This window comes from Podarcis cretensis (assembly GCF_951804945.1).
Source record: "Podarcis cretensis genome assembly, chromosome: 1".
Taxonomy (NCBI): Eukaryota; Metazoa; Chordata; class Lepidosauria; order Squamata; family Lacertidae; genus Podarcis; species Podarcis cretensis.
This window is the reverse complement of record NC_137170.1, coordinates 76,721,258-76,738,225: the sequence shown is the minus strand read 5'-3', so window position 1 is coordinate 76,738,225 and position 16,968 is coordinate 76,721,258. Positions and strand designations below refer to the sequence as shown.

The 16,968-nt window shown below is 44.2% G+C and overlaps 1 long non-coding RNA gene across 1 annotated transcript in view; it reads left to right on the top strand.

The window, feature by feature from the left end:
• The first annotated feature begins 1,329 nt into the window (after positions 1 to 1,329).
• LOC307211525 overlaps positions 1,330 to 16,968 on the top strand; it is a 32,712-nt gene continuing 17,073 nt past the window's right edge. The window contains exon 1 of the long non-coding RNA XR_013836505.1: positions 1,330 to 1,392. This is a non-coding gene — a long non-coding RNA (uncharacterized lncRNA). The remainder of the gene's footprint in view (positions 1,393 to 16,968) is intronic.

Here is a 16,968-nt window from a genome sequence, read left to right as displayed (position 1 = left end):
CTTGTGCAGATGCCTTTTATATCCATATATGCTATTTTACCAGATGCTGAACTGACAAAAGGAGGGAAGTTTCTATCCTTGCTCTATGCATGCTCTGTACATGACTGCAAGATGTGCAGAGGGCTAATGTTGCTTTGCCCCGTCAAAAGAATAGTGTGACTAGGCCCTTAACTGCTAGGAGAGGGGCAGGGGATAGGATAGACTCCCAAACATTGTGTATAAGAGAGGGGCAGAAGCCAGTGGGTGTGGGACTCCTCTATGCCTGTTCAGTGGACATGATCTCAACATACATTGAGTTTCTCTGGAGTGGCAGCCAGCCCTGTGAATGCATCCTCAGACTTCTGTGTTTGCAGCTCACCAGCTTCCCAGAAAACCCTTGGCTTGAGCCAAGAGGTAGTGAGCCATGATCTTCTTGGTACACACTGGAGGTGTGTTGGATCAATGACAAGACAAGGCAGCACACTAAAAAGATCAGCCTTGGCCTGGGGGAGGGATAATGGACTCATGAGTCCCGTCTCATGAACTCACTCCTGTCCTCTTCTCAACCTTGTCTCATGAGATGTTCATGAGACATTGTTTGCTGCGACACTCCAGTGTGTTGTGAGTGTCTGCCAGGTTAGGTGCCAGGATGTTACAGCACAGCATTCGGGAAACACCACTCTTGTGTCTTTTTATTTTTTAAAAAATCCACACTGTAGCATCCAGGAGTCTTTGAGTCCTTTCACACCCACCCAAACGCTTCTCTAATATCATACAAATGGCATGCTGTCCGTGTGCTTTCAGCATGGCTCTCTTGGGATGTGCCTGGTTTGTTTTCCAGTAGGTAAAATCATCCATGACTCAATTCAGCTCTTCAGGAGCTGTGGGATTGGAGAGGAGGTGGAGAAGAGGACTATGCACACAATACACAGTTTTATGCACCAATAAGCCACAGGCATGAGTCTCTGGAATGAAAAAGGCCAGCAGTTTTGTGGTGGGGAGGATGTTCACAAGAGCTTTCCAAGCTTGCAGAACACAAAGGAAAGATCTGAAGTATCATATGATCATTGTCAGTAGAGCACTGCAGGCTACCAGGCAGTACTGGCACCAATGGGAATTTGTTCACTAAGCCTCCTAGCTGCTTGAGGAGGGTTCGTTCTGATTGTGCTGGAGAGCAATGTGATAAGCACACTGCAGTCCAATGAGGATCCCTTTTCCAGCTGTGCCTGTAATTAAATAAGCAGAAACTTGCTATGTAGCTGCATGCTACGTATCAATTGAGCAGCTACAACACTGGATGTTGTACATATGTTTGCTTGTTAATAAATTATCTGTTCTAATTTACTACATAGAATCTGGACCTTCATGTTGACGACGGCACATGATACAAGCAGTGGAATACGTTGTGTGAAGGTACTGTGGAATATTTGAGGCCTCTGCATCCTTTATCTCTGTCACATGAGGCAGCTGAGGTCTGGAAGAGGGAGAGGTTTGAGTACAATGAGAAGGGAGTGACACTGAAAGGGAAAAGGGGAGTGTTTCAAACAACAGCAGAAGCTTGAGTAAAGTGATGAGTGGAGGGACACTGAGAGCATGCTTTTAAAGAAAATAAAGCCATTTTAAGAAGGAGAAATAGCAGAAATGGGAACAACAAAGAAGCTAAAATTACTTACTTACTGTACCTCAAACATTGTTTAAAACTGCCACTTTCCTCCCTATGCTTGCTCTACTCAACCCTCTGCTGGGTTCTGTTTTGTTTTTTTAAAACAACACCACCAACATCAATTCCCTCCTCTCAGTGTCCCATCATCTTTGTTTTATTCCAATCTCTCCAGTTGTTTAAAATGACTTTCCCTTTCTCTGTATTCCTCCCTCCCTACTTTACTCAAACTTCTGCCAGTGTTTAAAACCACCACTTTCCACTCTCAGGGTTCGTCGCTACTCATCAATAGCAAGGATCCATTCTGAGTATCTTTGCTTCCTTGGTAGATAGGGAAAGAATAGGAAGAGAAAAAGAGAAGCTAGAATCTGAATCATAAATCCTGCTTGCACAGACTGTATCTGTGACCTATATTCCTGCCAGAGGCAGAAGAGTCTTTTACACTTCTTTATGGTATCATCTGAAACTGTTCCCAGACATGACAAATCACAAACTTGGTAAGATAACTTTAACATTTCATTCACATTTAAAACATATGGCTTGGTTGGAATATTTTGCGAATGAAGTGTTATTTGCGTCACACCAGATTGTAAGCACGATACTTTGTTTGTGTGTGAAAGCCACTGCCTTTAGGTTGATACGGTGGATCATGTGCTGTGATTTGAGGGATGGTGTTTCATACTGCATATACTGGCTAAAGAGGGATTCTGCTGCTACCTCAGTAAGGTGCAATCAGAGTTTGTCTGCTAGATGAAGTTTGCCCTATCTAGGCTCAAAGCTCAGAAGAAGCAGAATGTAGCAACAGCACTTCAGGTGGAGCAGAATCGCATCAGAGAGAGCAAGGCGGTGGGTATCAGGACCTTGGATAGCATACTGAAGAAGGTGCTGGCTGGAGAATTCTCCCAAAAGCAGAGCTATTGATTCAGCAGAGTGATGAGGCCTACTGAAGGCTGACTGGTCTGCGCTTGCTGTTAGCTTCACCCCTTATGAAGAACTGCCTCTGTTTGTAAAAAGCATTTCATTCCTACAATGTGGGTCTGGTGGGGACTGTTTTGGAAATGCAACTTCTGATTCCAAGGAGTCCAGAAAGGCCACATACCCTAGCCCAGAGGGTCCTGGAATGGGAGGTGATGGTTTCCTGAGCATTGCCTCATCCGTATTCCTGTCTTCTTTTGAAGTTGAAGAGTAGCCATGATGTGATACAGACATCACAAGTAGAAACTATTGATCACCCTTTCCACAAATGATGTGGGGAGTGAATGGAAGGATCATGTTCAGGGTTTTTAAAACTCCTAGTCACTTGAGAGACACGTGTGTGTGTGTGTGTGTGTGTGTGACAAATGACCAACAAGATCAATAAATAATTTCAATAGTTGTTATCTTGTGAACCACACTAAGATCTTTGGATGAAGTGTACATAAATTTAATAAATAATCATCATCAAGATAAAAATCTCTCCCATGTTGGTCAATGAACACCCAAGCCCACCTTCCGTCCCCTGAGCCCTTTATCCTCATGGGCTTATGCCCACTTGACTTTGTGTAGGAGGATGCAACCCTATCTACAAACGATGCAGTATTTTCTCAAGTGTCTCTTCACAGCCACAAGGTCCTACAAATGTTTGCTTTAAACTGGGGATAAGTCCTGAAGTTGGAAGACCCAAGGGGCCAGTTTCTATTCTCCAAATACCAAATTCCACATGCAAGTGCATGGAATGGATACAACACTGGCCCAGCAATCTTATGCTATGGGAGCGAACCCTGTTGAATTCAGTAGCGCTTCCTTCCTAATGACATACATTTAGGACTGCACTACACATGTAGGGTTTCCTGCTTCAAGGCAAGCTCATAATTGCTATTTCACAAATGAAGTTTGTGTGTACACGCATGCCTGTTCTCTGGCAGCAACAAGGGAAAAGACATTCCAACAGGGATAGCAGTAAACTGAAGGCAGTGCTCAACATGCGAATACACTCCTCAGTTATCAATATTTTACTAAAGGGATGTCCTTTGACATTTGTCAAGAAAGCAACATGTCTTGTTCACTAGCCTGAGAAGTGTTGATAAAAGGATAGTTGAGAGTAGGAAGCCTCAAGAAATTAAAGTGGTACATTGCTGTAACTCTGTCCTTACCTTACCTCAAGCAACACAGGGCAAGTTAAGGACAGGAAAGCAATGGGAATGACTGCATTACCATGCTTGTTGTGGTTTGAAGACAAACTCATAATGTCACTGTAACACAGTTTGATGAAATTTAATTTCCTTGGTATTATTACCATTATATTTTTATGCAGCAGTAAAAAGGTTGATCCTTTTTCTTTCTTTGCCTGAAGACACATGGGCACTTGAGCTTCTCCCCTTTAAAAGTAGGTTAGAACATTTGGGACTTCTAAGTTTGGAGGGGAAGGGTCAGAAAGGGAGGATATTGTGGAGATATCCAAAATTATATGTGGATGATTTGGCCAATGAATTTGTTTGTTAGGCCTATCCAAACAAACAAATAACAAAAGCACACCAACCCCAGGACAGTGTTTTCCTATTAATTTCTGCATAGGGTTGTTTTTATATCTGTAACCCATCCCTGTGGTAGAACTTTTCAAGCAAAGGCATACCTTATGTATAGCTGTTGGAGGGCTGCAGCTTTGTGTGTGCTTTTCCTATGGTCCTCCTGGCAGATCCCTTGCTATCATTACTCATGTTGACACATTCTGCAAAGTAACTGAGGCAACTTTTGGGAAACAAGGGTTTCTAATTTCCCTTTCAAACTCTGAAGGGACAAAAAAGAGAATCTGCACACACACACACACACACACACACAGAGAGAGAGAGAGAGAGAGAGAGAGAGAGAGAGAGCGCAAATAAAACAGATCATTTAAACTGAAATTTCATTGTGGACTGCCTCTGCTTTCTCTGTCATACAAGGGAGCGGGAGTACAAAAACCCTTAGGTCTGGTTAGTAAAGGAGCCAGCATTTCTATACCTTAAACCTCCAGAGGTCTAAAAATTCCTGCGTTCAGATCCCATTTCAGAAGTGTAGTACAATAAAACACTGTGTTTTGTTTAAAACATGGCAATTTGAACTTTCAGGCTTGCCTTTCAAGCAGGATTTTGTAGTAGTGCTGAAAAGAGACAGCAAAAGGTTTTAATAATAATAATAATAATAAAGTTGTATTTCCCCATTTGCCTCTGGCATGCTTGGAAGTGGGTTTGCTTGCTTCAGAAACACCATAACGTTAGTGCAGTCTCCTCCAAGCTGGTGCCCTCTGGGTGCTTTGGACTACAATTCCCATCAGTCCCAGCCAGCTGATGGGTAAAGGTAAAGGTAAAGGTACCCCTGCCCGTACGGGCCAGTCTTGACAGACTCTGGGGTTGTGCGCCCATCTCACTTAAGAGGCCAGGGGCCAGCGCTGTCCGGAGACACTTCCGGGTCACGTGGCCAGCGTGACATCGCTGCTCTGGTGAGCCAGAGCCGCACACGGAAACGCCGTTTACCTTCCCGCTGGTAAGCGGTCCCTATTTATCTACTTGCACCTGGAGGTGCTTTCGAACTGCTAGGTTGGCAGGCGCTGGGACCGAGCAGCGGGAGCGCACCCCGCCGCAGGGATTTGAACCGCCGACCTTTCGATCGGCAAGTCCTAGGCGCTGAGGCTTTAACCCACAGCGCCACCTGCTGATGGGAGTTGTAGTCAAAAACATTTGCAGAGCACCAGGGTGCAATAGTTGCACTGGTGAGTTAGATGGGCCCTGGCTCTTTTTTCTTTTCTTTTTTTAAACAAACCTTCAAAATGACTGAGACAGGATGCTGGTGTTTACAATAAAACAGGTTTATGGACCTTGTCATTTGACATCTCACATAGGGATGACGGCAATACTGAACTGCAAAATAAGCTGCAAAGAGAAAGTCGTCATGTACTGTTCGGAGGTCACTCTGATGGATAATGACACTTTAAAACATGTTTTGCACTTTGGACTATAATTTTTTCTAAAAATGGGACAGCATCAAATACATTTTTTGGCTAATGAAAAACAGAATTGTAAATATATTAGCAAACAGGCCATCTGAATAGGCCCTGCTGGTGGTCTCTGTGGAGTCATATAACTGGGGCTGCTTGCACTTGGATAACCTCCTGGTAGCAAGAGAAAATGTTTATGAATCTAGAATGGCTCACAAATGTTAGAACAAATGATTACTTTATCCTGAAAAACTGAACTGCAAGTGACTTCTCCTGGCAGTTTGTCATTGCTTTGTCTCCCACTTTAAAGCATTTGGTCACCCCGCCAATAAGCAAAGATAACGTGGCTGAATGCTGACATGAGTTGCAAGCAGACATTTGCAAGATGGCAGAGTGAACAGCTCACAAACAGAAGGCAGCCTATGAATGGATCTTACTGCCAAGGAAGGAGGAATGGCAAACAAATGGGAAGAACCCATAGCTGGCTTCCAAATCCTCTGCCCAAGCCTTGATGCCTCTGCTTGTACAAAACGTCTATAGTAGGTTGAGAGAGATGTTCCAGGTGCAGCCTATTAAAGATGATCCATGTTTGTTACTTTGAGAGCTCCTCACTCTGTTAGTTTTAAGCATCGTAGTATGTGAGTGTTTTGCAATCCTCAGCATGTTTACCCCAAATCACCCTGCAAGGGAGGGAAAACTTGTCACTCCCACCCGGACAACATGGAGAACTGTATGACTCAGATCACGCAGGATCTTATTCTCAGAGGAGGAAGCTAAAAGCAAGGTCTTGACCCTGAATGGTCTTCCACCTTGCTTCTCTGACATGGCTTTTAGATTTTCTCTTTATCTCCGTGTTCAGGAGATGGGAGATTCTGAACTTTCATTACATGTGTCAGGCAGCATACTGTTTCAAAAGAGGCAAAACCAGTAACCCTGAACTGGACATTGCACTCCCTGCAGTTTAATGCACCACCAGCCAGACATTCTAAATAATCCCTGATGCTCTCATTCCAAACCCCATGGCAAGCAGTTTCACGTCTATAAATAGTCATACTACAAATAACAGTTAGCATCAGACTATTAACATATGCAAAGGCCTGCAAAGTTATCGGAGGAAGAATACAACAGAGAGGCCAGGCACCAATGCACGATTACTTCCATTTAACAGACTTCTTGATCTGTTCTTCCCAAGGCCTGATTTATGCATGACACAGGGCAATGCCAAAATGCTTACCCATGTAAATGTTTCACACGTGCCTTGAGACATTTAAATGCATCTGCAATATGCACCATTTGTTTGCATGAAGTGCTAATAGCATGACATAAGCAGGCCCATCTGGGTACCCATCACTAGCAGGCTAATACTGCATGGCAATGGGCTGCCATTTGTGATGGTGAACTCCCTTGTGATATAGGCAGAAATTAAGGAGTCCAGTGTGGTTGCATATGAATTGCAACAAGATACCATTTGGCAAACGGTTGTCTTTATTCACACTGAAAGAAATGTTAAAGTAATGAGAGAAAATATTTATGCACCCGTAGAGAGAGAAAGAGAGAAACATGTAAATGTATCCAGAATATGGCCCATTCCACTTCCTAGAGGCAAAGCACCATGGAGAGAAGAGAATTATGGGGTCTCTTTATAGGAACCCACTGAACATACATCTTTGAATGTGGAAATGGATCATATAGTGAGTTGGGAACAGTCTTGGTCATAAAAACATGCCTAACTCAAGTCCAACTAGTTTCACAGTAGGCCGATTGAAAACACAACTAAATCCAGATACAACTCAACCTGTAGGAAGTGTAGAAATAAGGCATGCCCTCCTGAATGACACTTATATAAGTACCATGCTGTTTGCCTGTGTCCATGTGAGTTCAGAAAGGCGATTGAGGGTGGAATTCAGTGAAGCACGGGGGGGGGGGGGGGGATAAAGTCTGCTTGTGTAACAGGACTTCCGCCTCTCCTCCTCCCACACCCCACACCACCTAAGCCTATTCTGAGGCTTCCCCCAACCCTCCAGAGCAGATTTAGGGAATGCAGGGGATGATGAAGTCCTATCGCATGAGCAGACCTCATTCCACACACATATCAACTGTAGCTGAATACCACCTGGAGTGTATGTGTGAGAGAGAAGCAGGATTGGGGAGGGGGGAGAATCTGAGCTTTATTTCTTCAAAATGGGTCTCAAAAGGACTTCTGCAGAAGGAGAGAACCTGATGCAAATATCATTGCATATTGCCTGTCTCTGCATCTCCATTGTCTTAGGATTGATGTGCATGTTTGTGGACCACTGGCAAAGGAAGAGGAGTGCAGGGGGAGCGCACCACCCCCGACAGCACGATCCCAGTGGGGTGCCATTGTGGCTGCACCCCCCACCCACGCTGGGTCCCACATCCCAGCAGGCAGCGTGCCACACTCCCAGGACACATGCCAGCCCCACCCCTGCCTGTTCTCCACCCCTCGGTGCCGGAGCATGAAGCTCTGCCACTGTTGTGGACATCACTTAATATCTCATCATTTGCACTTGGAGGCAATGTCAGGTGATATGGAAGCAGATGATATGTGATGGCTCTTTTTTTACAAATGCCATCACTTCATAATACAATCTGGATGTGCATGTGCTAACTCATCCTTGCTTTCCCTGTCTCATAGATTTCCTTTCTGACTTCCATGACGTGCAGGCTGCTCAGTATGTTCAGAAGCAGAAACTTAAGCCTGCCAAGTTGCTTCTCTACTACTACCTAATATAGCTACACCTTTTTTGGGGGTGGGGGAGAATTTTGAGCTGCTTTGCTATCCTCTTCCTGTCCCTGCCATGCATGCATTGCACACTTTATGGATCACCACTGGTCATTTAATGACTTACTTTCCTTGTAGTGGGTGGTGGTCATCTGTAGCCACTGGTAAAAGCAAACATTATCCCACCCCATCCCTTCCCCCTTCACATCACGGCCAGAAACGACAGACGATCACCTCTCTATGCAATCAGAGCCTCCATATGGTATGTTTTAAAGTGGCCACTTCATGACTGGCTGTCATTGGATTCCACTTGCAGTCACTGGGAGACTTTCTTTCAAGAAGAGCACAAAAACTATCACAAGACCTGTCCTGTTTTCAGGCAAGCAACAGGAATCTGTAGGCACGGGTTTAAGTCCTGGCTAATGTGCCTGTGATGCTTGCCTGTGCAGAGGGGCCATCTTTGTACAATACAAGGCTTTTCCTCCCCTTCTTAGGCACGATTCTGCTTTTTATTAGCGCAAACTGGCAATGAAGGAGATGGGGATGGTGTGTTGTGAGTTACTGGGGCGAGGGAAGGGAGAGCTGGTGCTAGTTCCTTCTTTAATGAAAACCAGCTTTTCCAGAAACAGAAAAGACCTTGATAAACCTCCTGGCTTCCTGCTAGGGGGTTTATTCACCCTTCCTCTTGGATCAAGCACCAGTTTTGGCTGGGATCTTGTTTTAAGACTTTCCACCTTAGGTAATTTATTTCGTTCACCACGGAGAATAACTTTAGGGCAAACAAAAGGATTTGTGCTTTACTGGTTGATCCAGTATGGACCACACATATATTTGGATGCTGTTATTGAACATAACATATACCCTCCACCCAATAACCAAGCACCATAGGATTTATCAGCAGTGGTGTAATGACCAGTGATGCATAGAAGGGCATCTCAAGGACAATAAGAAGCATAGCCATGGTCCCTCGGCTGCATGCTAATATTTGTAATTATTGTAGGAAATTATTTACATAGTATCTACAGTTATCTGCAGTGCAAGAAGTGGAGCATTATTACACTGCTCAAGCAGCAGGTAGGGGGAGATCAGTCTGGCTATTAAAAGCAATGGGCTGACACAATCATACTAGGTTAGGTTGTAAGCCAAATCCGGTCACACTGTTCTGTAACTCTGCCGTGTCAGTATAGGAATAGCTCCTGAGCATGAAATTCTAATTCTTAAATTATTATTGTGGACATTTTAAACAGGGCCAAAGTAGTCATGGCAAGCGAGCACAGAAAACAGCAACTATGTGTCTAGTTCCCCTCTCCCCTTCTTTTCTATAACACACCCTGGTCAGCAAACTTTTTCAGCAGGGGGCCGGTCCACTGTCCATCACACCTTGTGTGGGGGCCAGGTTATATATATTTTTTTTTTGGGGGGAGGAAATGAACGAATTCCTATGCCCCACAAATAACCCAGAGATGCATTTTAAATAAAAGGACACATTCTACTCATGTAAAAACACGCTGATTCCTGGACCGTCTATGGGCCGGATTGAGAAGGCGATTGGGCTGCATCTGGCCCATGGGCCTTAGTTTGCCTACCCCTGATCTAGTAGATAAGACCCCATACTGCAATAGCAGGACAGCCTGTGTATTTTGACCCAAGCCTCCCTCACATGGTTGGCAGTCTGAGATGGGAATGGAGTAGATGCAGAAGACACAGAAAGCCATGACATCATGACATGAAGTAAGCTCTGTGATGATCTTGACTTGTATTGACCTAATGGCCAGGCATCCATTTTTACCACTCCCTGACTCTCCCAATGACAACACTTTAGTGCCAGTGGAATATTGGTTCTAGTCTTCCTCTCTGCAAATTTGTGATCTTCTGGAGAAACACACACTGAAACTTTCTGGGTGTTTCCCATTTTTTTTTATTAATGTGTTCCCAGGGTGAAATTACCCAGCCATGGGGTATGAGTAATTCCTGGCCAGGCTGACCCAGAGATGATAATTTGGCCTTCTTCCTGATACCTTCTTTAGTATGGAGATTGGGAAACCATATTAGTATAGGCATTCCTGATTGGCTTTTTACAAGCCCCGCCTTTGAGAGATTGGTTGGTCTGTGTCACAGGGAATGGGTAATGCCCTCTTCTCCATCCTGAATATTCTGAGGTTTAAAAAGAGTCCCTATCTCTCTTTTGGCTTCCTGGTTTCTGTGTCAAACATATTGGGCTGGTGCTTCTTCGGAGCCCAGGGAACATGTGCCTGTTGCCATTTCAAAATGGCCTGAAACAAAGACTCTCAGAAGGTGTATGTAAGTTTTGGCCTCTGTTTGATATTCCCATATCTAGGCTAGGAAGGCATCACATAGGCATTTTTGTATTTAGTTAGCATAGAAGCATAGAATTGTAGAGTTGGATATATTTAAGTTACTTTATCTGCTTCTTTTCCATAGTAAGCTAACTTTCTTTTTAATAAGAGTTTGATCTAAGAAAGGATTCTGTTTTCAGCTGTGTTTAATGAAAATGTCTACCTGGATTGTTAGGCTATGTACTTTCATGGAGAGGGTTTCATGCCCAGATTAGCAAAGTGAGCTTGGCTTGGGCATACAAGTGGCTCCCAGGTCTTAAAGCAGGTCTTCCCCCGGAGCTTATGTTTACTTTCAAGTTAGCATGAATTATGTTGTTGGAGGTAGTAATGAAATATCTGCCCATGTTGCTAAATACCCATGTTGCTAAATTACACTGAAGTATGGCATGGACGCAGTGTTTTCCTCCTTCACAAATTCTAGCACATAGGTTAACTGCAGTTACAAAAGGGTAGAAAACCTTGATAAGTTCTACATTACGGAGTAGGAAGGGGTAACTATACACTTGGCATATGTTCCTGGTGACAGCCAACCACCCCACTATATTCTGTTATATAGTTTGGTCCACAGTGGAAAAAAGCCCATTAAGACCATGGCATTGAAGTTTCCAGTGTGGAGCAGGGGGCTAAATGTTAGCAACTGTATTAGCAACTTAAAGTTTCACTGCAAACAGCCCTAGGTGTTCTATATAAAAGCCTTAAATGTAAATAAAATAGAAAGATGAGGTAATGCTGGCCTTTTAATTTCTTAGGCCAAGTAAAGTTGGCAAAAAAGGACATAAGTAATGGAGAAATGTCTGGGCGGGAAACTGATGTGTTTTCTGTCACCCATCTCTTTCTAGTATTGGTACCACCATGATACAAAGTACTTCAAGTCTTGTTTTGGGAGGCTGGAATAAGCCTATGGGGGCTTTCGGTGCATTTTGGGTGACTGGAAGGGATTCTCTTTTCTGCTGGGAAACGTTGTGTGAAAGAGAAAAAGGGCAAAGTGAATCAGCTCGTAAGGCAGAAACATACATTGGAGAGAGGGAGAGAGAGAGAGAGATGGCAAATTCAAGATGAGAAAAGAACTTTGAGAAAATGAGGCTGCAAATGGGGAGAGGGAGAGGAAAGATGGATAATGGCTCGAGTGTATCTTGCCCAGCTGGAATGGTCTGAAGGACTATCTGTCTTGCCTTTTTATTGTTTACTGCAGTGGAAAATCAGGGTTAATAGTACAAACAGGAATAGTACAAAGAGGAACAGCACGTTCCATGAGGAAATCTAGAGATGGTTATCCAAACCTGACAACTGCCTAAGAGGCATCGCAGGGGAGGCAGCCCTCAGCGCTGCTGCCGTGGGCAGTTCAGGTAGACACACACAATTGCCTCTTGCAGAATGGATGGCAGAGGAGAGAGATGCCCAGTGGGAAGCAAAGTGGGGTGGTCTGTTTGGCTAGGGAGCCCTGAACTACAACTTGGGGCTATTTTGCAGTGACCTGGTGGAGTCTTTCTGAGCTTTTCTTTTCCTACCTCGTACTCTTTTCCATTCTAAACTGTGAGCTCCCTGTGGGCACAACAAATGTGTTACTATGTGTTTGCATAGCTTCTCATATTATGGTGACCTAATCTCCACTGGGGCGTCTAGGCATGACTATAATAATAAAGGATAATAAAGGAAGAATGCCACAATAGAAAAAGGAAAGGAAGGAGGGCAGGGTAAAACAAGTAGTGGGGTTGGGGGCTGCAGAAAAGTAAGTAAGAAAGATTTCATGGGAATATTTGACTTTGAATGTATGCAAACCAAATGCAGACTCTCAAGGATACAAGCCTTTTAGGAATAGTGCTTGTGCATATGACAAAGAGGTTTGCAGCTTGTAAAATTCTACTTTCCTCTCCAACTGTTAAATCTGTCAAGTTTCACACGTGCAAAATTTGAAAGCATTTCTACACAATTGTACAGGTTTGTCATGAGTCCCTTTCAGTCCCAGCAGCAGCAGCAGCCTGCACCTTTGTTGTCCAAAGTACTGCCTCCCCCTTTCCTTCCCCAAACCTTCATATTTTCAGTGGCTGACCTGCCAACACACTGAGCCAAGGAATTTGGTTGATGATGGACCAGTTCTGTCTAAGTGGTTTGCATCTCTGTTGTTGTACGGTGCCATAGTTATTGCTTCCTCCCATCCATTGCTGTCCATCAGTCAAAATGTTACATTCTACTATGATCTTCGGCCATATCCTCACTTCCAGTAACTGCAGCCTTGGCATGACCTAAGAAAATAGAATTGTGAGGTCAATCGAGCTTCACAGTTCAGGAACAGTATGACCCAGAAAGACCTTTGCTAGCAGACAAGAGCACAACGATGATGGTCATTGTGTTCTACCACTAGCTGAATCCTACCACCTTGGCTTCATCTCAAAATAACAATGTGGTGCACATCATCCAGTGGCAGTTGTGAAGTCGCTGCACATCTGCCCCATGTAAAAAAAAATCAGCATGGAAATATGCTAAATGTTAAAGGGCTAGAAGTGTTAACGGAGAAACCGCTATTGTGACAGCAGCTCCTGTATGCTGAATCTTTTCATGGCCACACTGTGACTTACAGTGAAATATCTTCTGATTAGTTCTTAGAGCATCAGGAGAGAGAGAGAGAGAGAGAGAGAGAGAGAGAGAGAGAGAGAGAGAGAGAGAGATATGAGTGGTTGAGGAAGCGGTGGCAGCTAGTAGCATGCCCCTATCATCAATTTCAGAAGTCTGGAGTTTCTAATTCCAGTGACTTTGGGTCTCAGCTGCAAAGTCTCTTGTTCAAAACTGGCTCCTGTTGTGAACTTAAGGACAAATGAAAAGCCCTACCAGATCAGGCCACATGCCCATCTAGTCCAGCATCGTGTTCTTAGCAATGTCAATAAGATGCCTCTGGGAATCCCACAAGAAGGATTCGAGTTCAACAGCGCTCACCACTTCTTAGCAGGGGTACCATTCAAGAATGGCAAGTGAGACCACTGACCCCTCCTACCTGTCTTTCAAACCTCATAACTATTTCTCAAAAGTGTTACACGGCATAAAAAGTGACTGCCACGAGTATTGCTAAAACGTGCTCCCCCCTTTTTTTTGCGGCAATTCCATACCTGTCTATATAAGTATTACTGTGGATCTGCAGAGTGTTCTTACTACACTAGTCCTCAATGTGAGGGTCACATAGCTTGTAGTCTCAAACTTCTTTAACCACCTGTGCATTTACTGATAATTTTCTGCTGTAAACAGTGGCTAACATGTTGCTTGCATTTAACCTCCCACCCCACCAATGGAATTTTTCCTTGCACAGTGTCCCTCCTATGATTGCATTAATGATATCTAGTCACCATTTGTGCCTTGTCTAGAGGAATAATATTCAGATCACCATATCCCCCCCCCCGTTCTTATCCTGCTGTTCCTTGCCTGTAGGCACATCTGCTCTAGTGTCCCTTGCTTCCTCCTGAGAAGGCCTGTTTGTGGCACATGATAATCTGGATGAGTACCGTTAAATTGTAAGAGAAGAGAAAGTGTGGCGTGGGCATGCCTGGGCAGAGCAGGGTTGTTTTTATTTCATGTAACAAAATGTATATAACGCATGATTATAAGGAAACCTCTGAGTAGTTTACAAGCTAATTGTGGACATCTCTGTCTGGCCTCATAATACTCCGAGAACGTTGTTTAACCTCTTCCCCTCCCAATTTTGCTGGCAAATCAGAAAGCTTGTGCATTCCTTACCTTAGAGTCAGAATGTGTGTGTTTATATGTGTGTGGTGGGGAAGGGGGAGGGTGTATAGTTAGTGGCTGTTGGGAGAGCCACACATATGGAACAAGTTATTTATTATTTTTTAAGGTTCCATTTGTGCTTGCATACAGCATATTAGTTACATTTTGGGCTCTTCTACAATTTATTGCATAAATGTAGTTGAGTAAGACAAGGTTTCCTAAAGGCAATGCCATTTGTCCAACACACTTGTGCAATAGGCCTCCTGGAGTCTTTGTCAACTTTTATCCTTTTAACACTGCAAAAATACATAAGGCTGTGTGTTTTACAAACTTCTTGCTTCCCTTTGGAAGCCACAAAGAAGTAGAGTAGGGTTTGATGAGCCCAAGATGCTGGGGTGTTGTTCTGGGGGTTTGCCCCCCTGGTTTAGGGGATGGTTTGGTCAGAGGCTCCTTGATTTGGGGCAGATTATGCACCTGGCTCCCTCACTCCCACTGAAATCAGTGGCACTTCAATGTGCCTTGCTGGCTGGATTACAATTTTAGGTGTGACCTGCATGTTGCACAGCAGGCAGCCTTGAGTAAGGAAGCCTTGATAGCAAAGATGCCATCAGGAGGATGTGATTGACCGCAAAGAAATGATGGAAGCTTTAAAGAGTACGTTTCCGAGCACAATTCAAAGTGCTGGTTTAAAGCCCTAAACAGCCTCGGCCCAGTATACCTGAAGGAGCGTCTCCACCCCCATCGTTCTGCCTGGATGCTGAGATCCAGCGCTGAGGGCCTTCTGGCGGTTCCCTCATTGCGAGAAGCAAAGCTACAGGGAAACAGGCAGAGGGCCTTCTTGGTAGTGGTGCCTGCCCTGTGGAACGCCCTCCCATCAGATGTCAAAGCGATAAACAACTACCTGACATTCAGAAGTTATCTTAAGGCAGCCCTGTTCAGGGAAGTTTTTAATGTGTGATTTTAGTGTATTTTTTGTTTCTGTGGAAGCCGCCCAGAGTGGCTGGGGAAACCCAGCCAGATGGATGGGGTACAAATAATTAATAATAATAATAATAATAATAATAATAATTATTATCTCTTCCCATGCCAGTCATTTGCCTCTTGCAGTTTCCCTTCACCTCAGGTGCTCTTACACATTTAGATCTGTGTTTGTGAGGATAATCCAGCAAGCAGGGGAGAAGATGAATTGGAGGTCCGTATACCGTATTTTTTGCACCATAACACTCACTTTTTTCCTCCTAAAAAGGAAGGGGAAATGTCTGTGTGTGTTATGGAGGGAATGCCTACGGGTGGCATGCCTACGGATTTTCCTCTTCTAAAAACTACGTGCGTGTTATGGTCAGGTGCGTGTTATAGAGCGAAAAATACGATAGTTAAAGCTATGCTATGGTTTTCCCAGTAGTGATGTATGGAAGTGAGAGCTGGACCATAAAGAAGGCTGATCGCCAAAGAATTGATGCTTTTGAATTATGGTGCTGGAGGAGACTCTTGAGAGTCCCATGGACTGCAAGAAGATCAAACCTATCCATTCTTAAGGAAATCAGCCCTGAGTGCTCACTGGAAGGACAGATCCTGAAGCTGAGGCTCCAATACTTTGGCCACCTCATGAGAAGAGAAGACTCCCTGGAAAAGACCCTGATGTTGGGAAAGATGGAGGACACAAGGAGAAGGGGACGACAAGGATGAGATGGTTGGATAGTGTTCTTGAAGCTACCAGCATGAGTTTGACCAAACTGCGGGAGGCAGTGGAAGACAGAAGTGCCTGGCGTGCTCTGGTCCATGGGGTCACGAAGAGTTGGACACGACTAAATGACTAAACAACAACAACAACAACAACACTTGGAGTCACAGTGAAGCACGGGGACTTTGATCTGCAATTCTTAGTCTTGTCACATGAAGCAGCAGGATGCAGTCCCAAAGGTTCCCATTTCTGGACTTGGTGGAATCTTTCTTGACCCCGTCATTATACCAACTTTGGTAACCCAAAATTCCCAGTTACCCAAACTGCCCCTGGTGCCCACTATACTTTCAACTGTTGTTGACTGAGCCTTCCTTAATCTGATTTGTTGGTTATCTAAATATCTTTGGCATTACACCCCACCCCTTTCTCTGCCCAGCACATAAATGAGGTTGCATTGTATCGTCCCATCTAGCTAATTAGCTGTTGGTATTGGAATTAAACAGCTATCATTAACGAAAAACAGAGGCCAGGCTATTTCCTGGCATAAATTGATTTGGTATGGAGTTGAACAGCTGAGTGAGACACCAAAACAGGAAACATATTTTTATGAATTGTTCTCTCTCTCTCTCTCTCTCTCTTGTTTTGCTTCTTGTCAAAGAAGAAAAAAAGAAATTCCCGAGGAGTAAAGAATAAGGACAAAAGCATTTTCAAAGTGTTTGTTAGATTTTGGAGGACTCAAGTTGTTTTTGTTTACTGTGTGAGGTTCATCCCCCTCCTAGTTTCCCGTTCTCTGCCTTTGGGGCATGCATTCCAAACCAGGAGGGAGCCCACAAAAGGAATGGTCTTTCTTGTATCGCTCCCTCCTTGTGACAGCAAAGAAGTGAG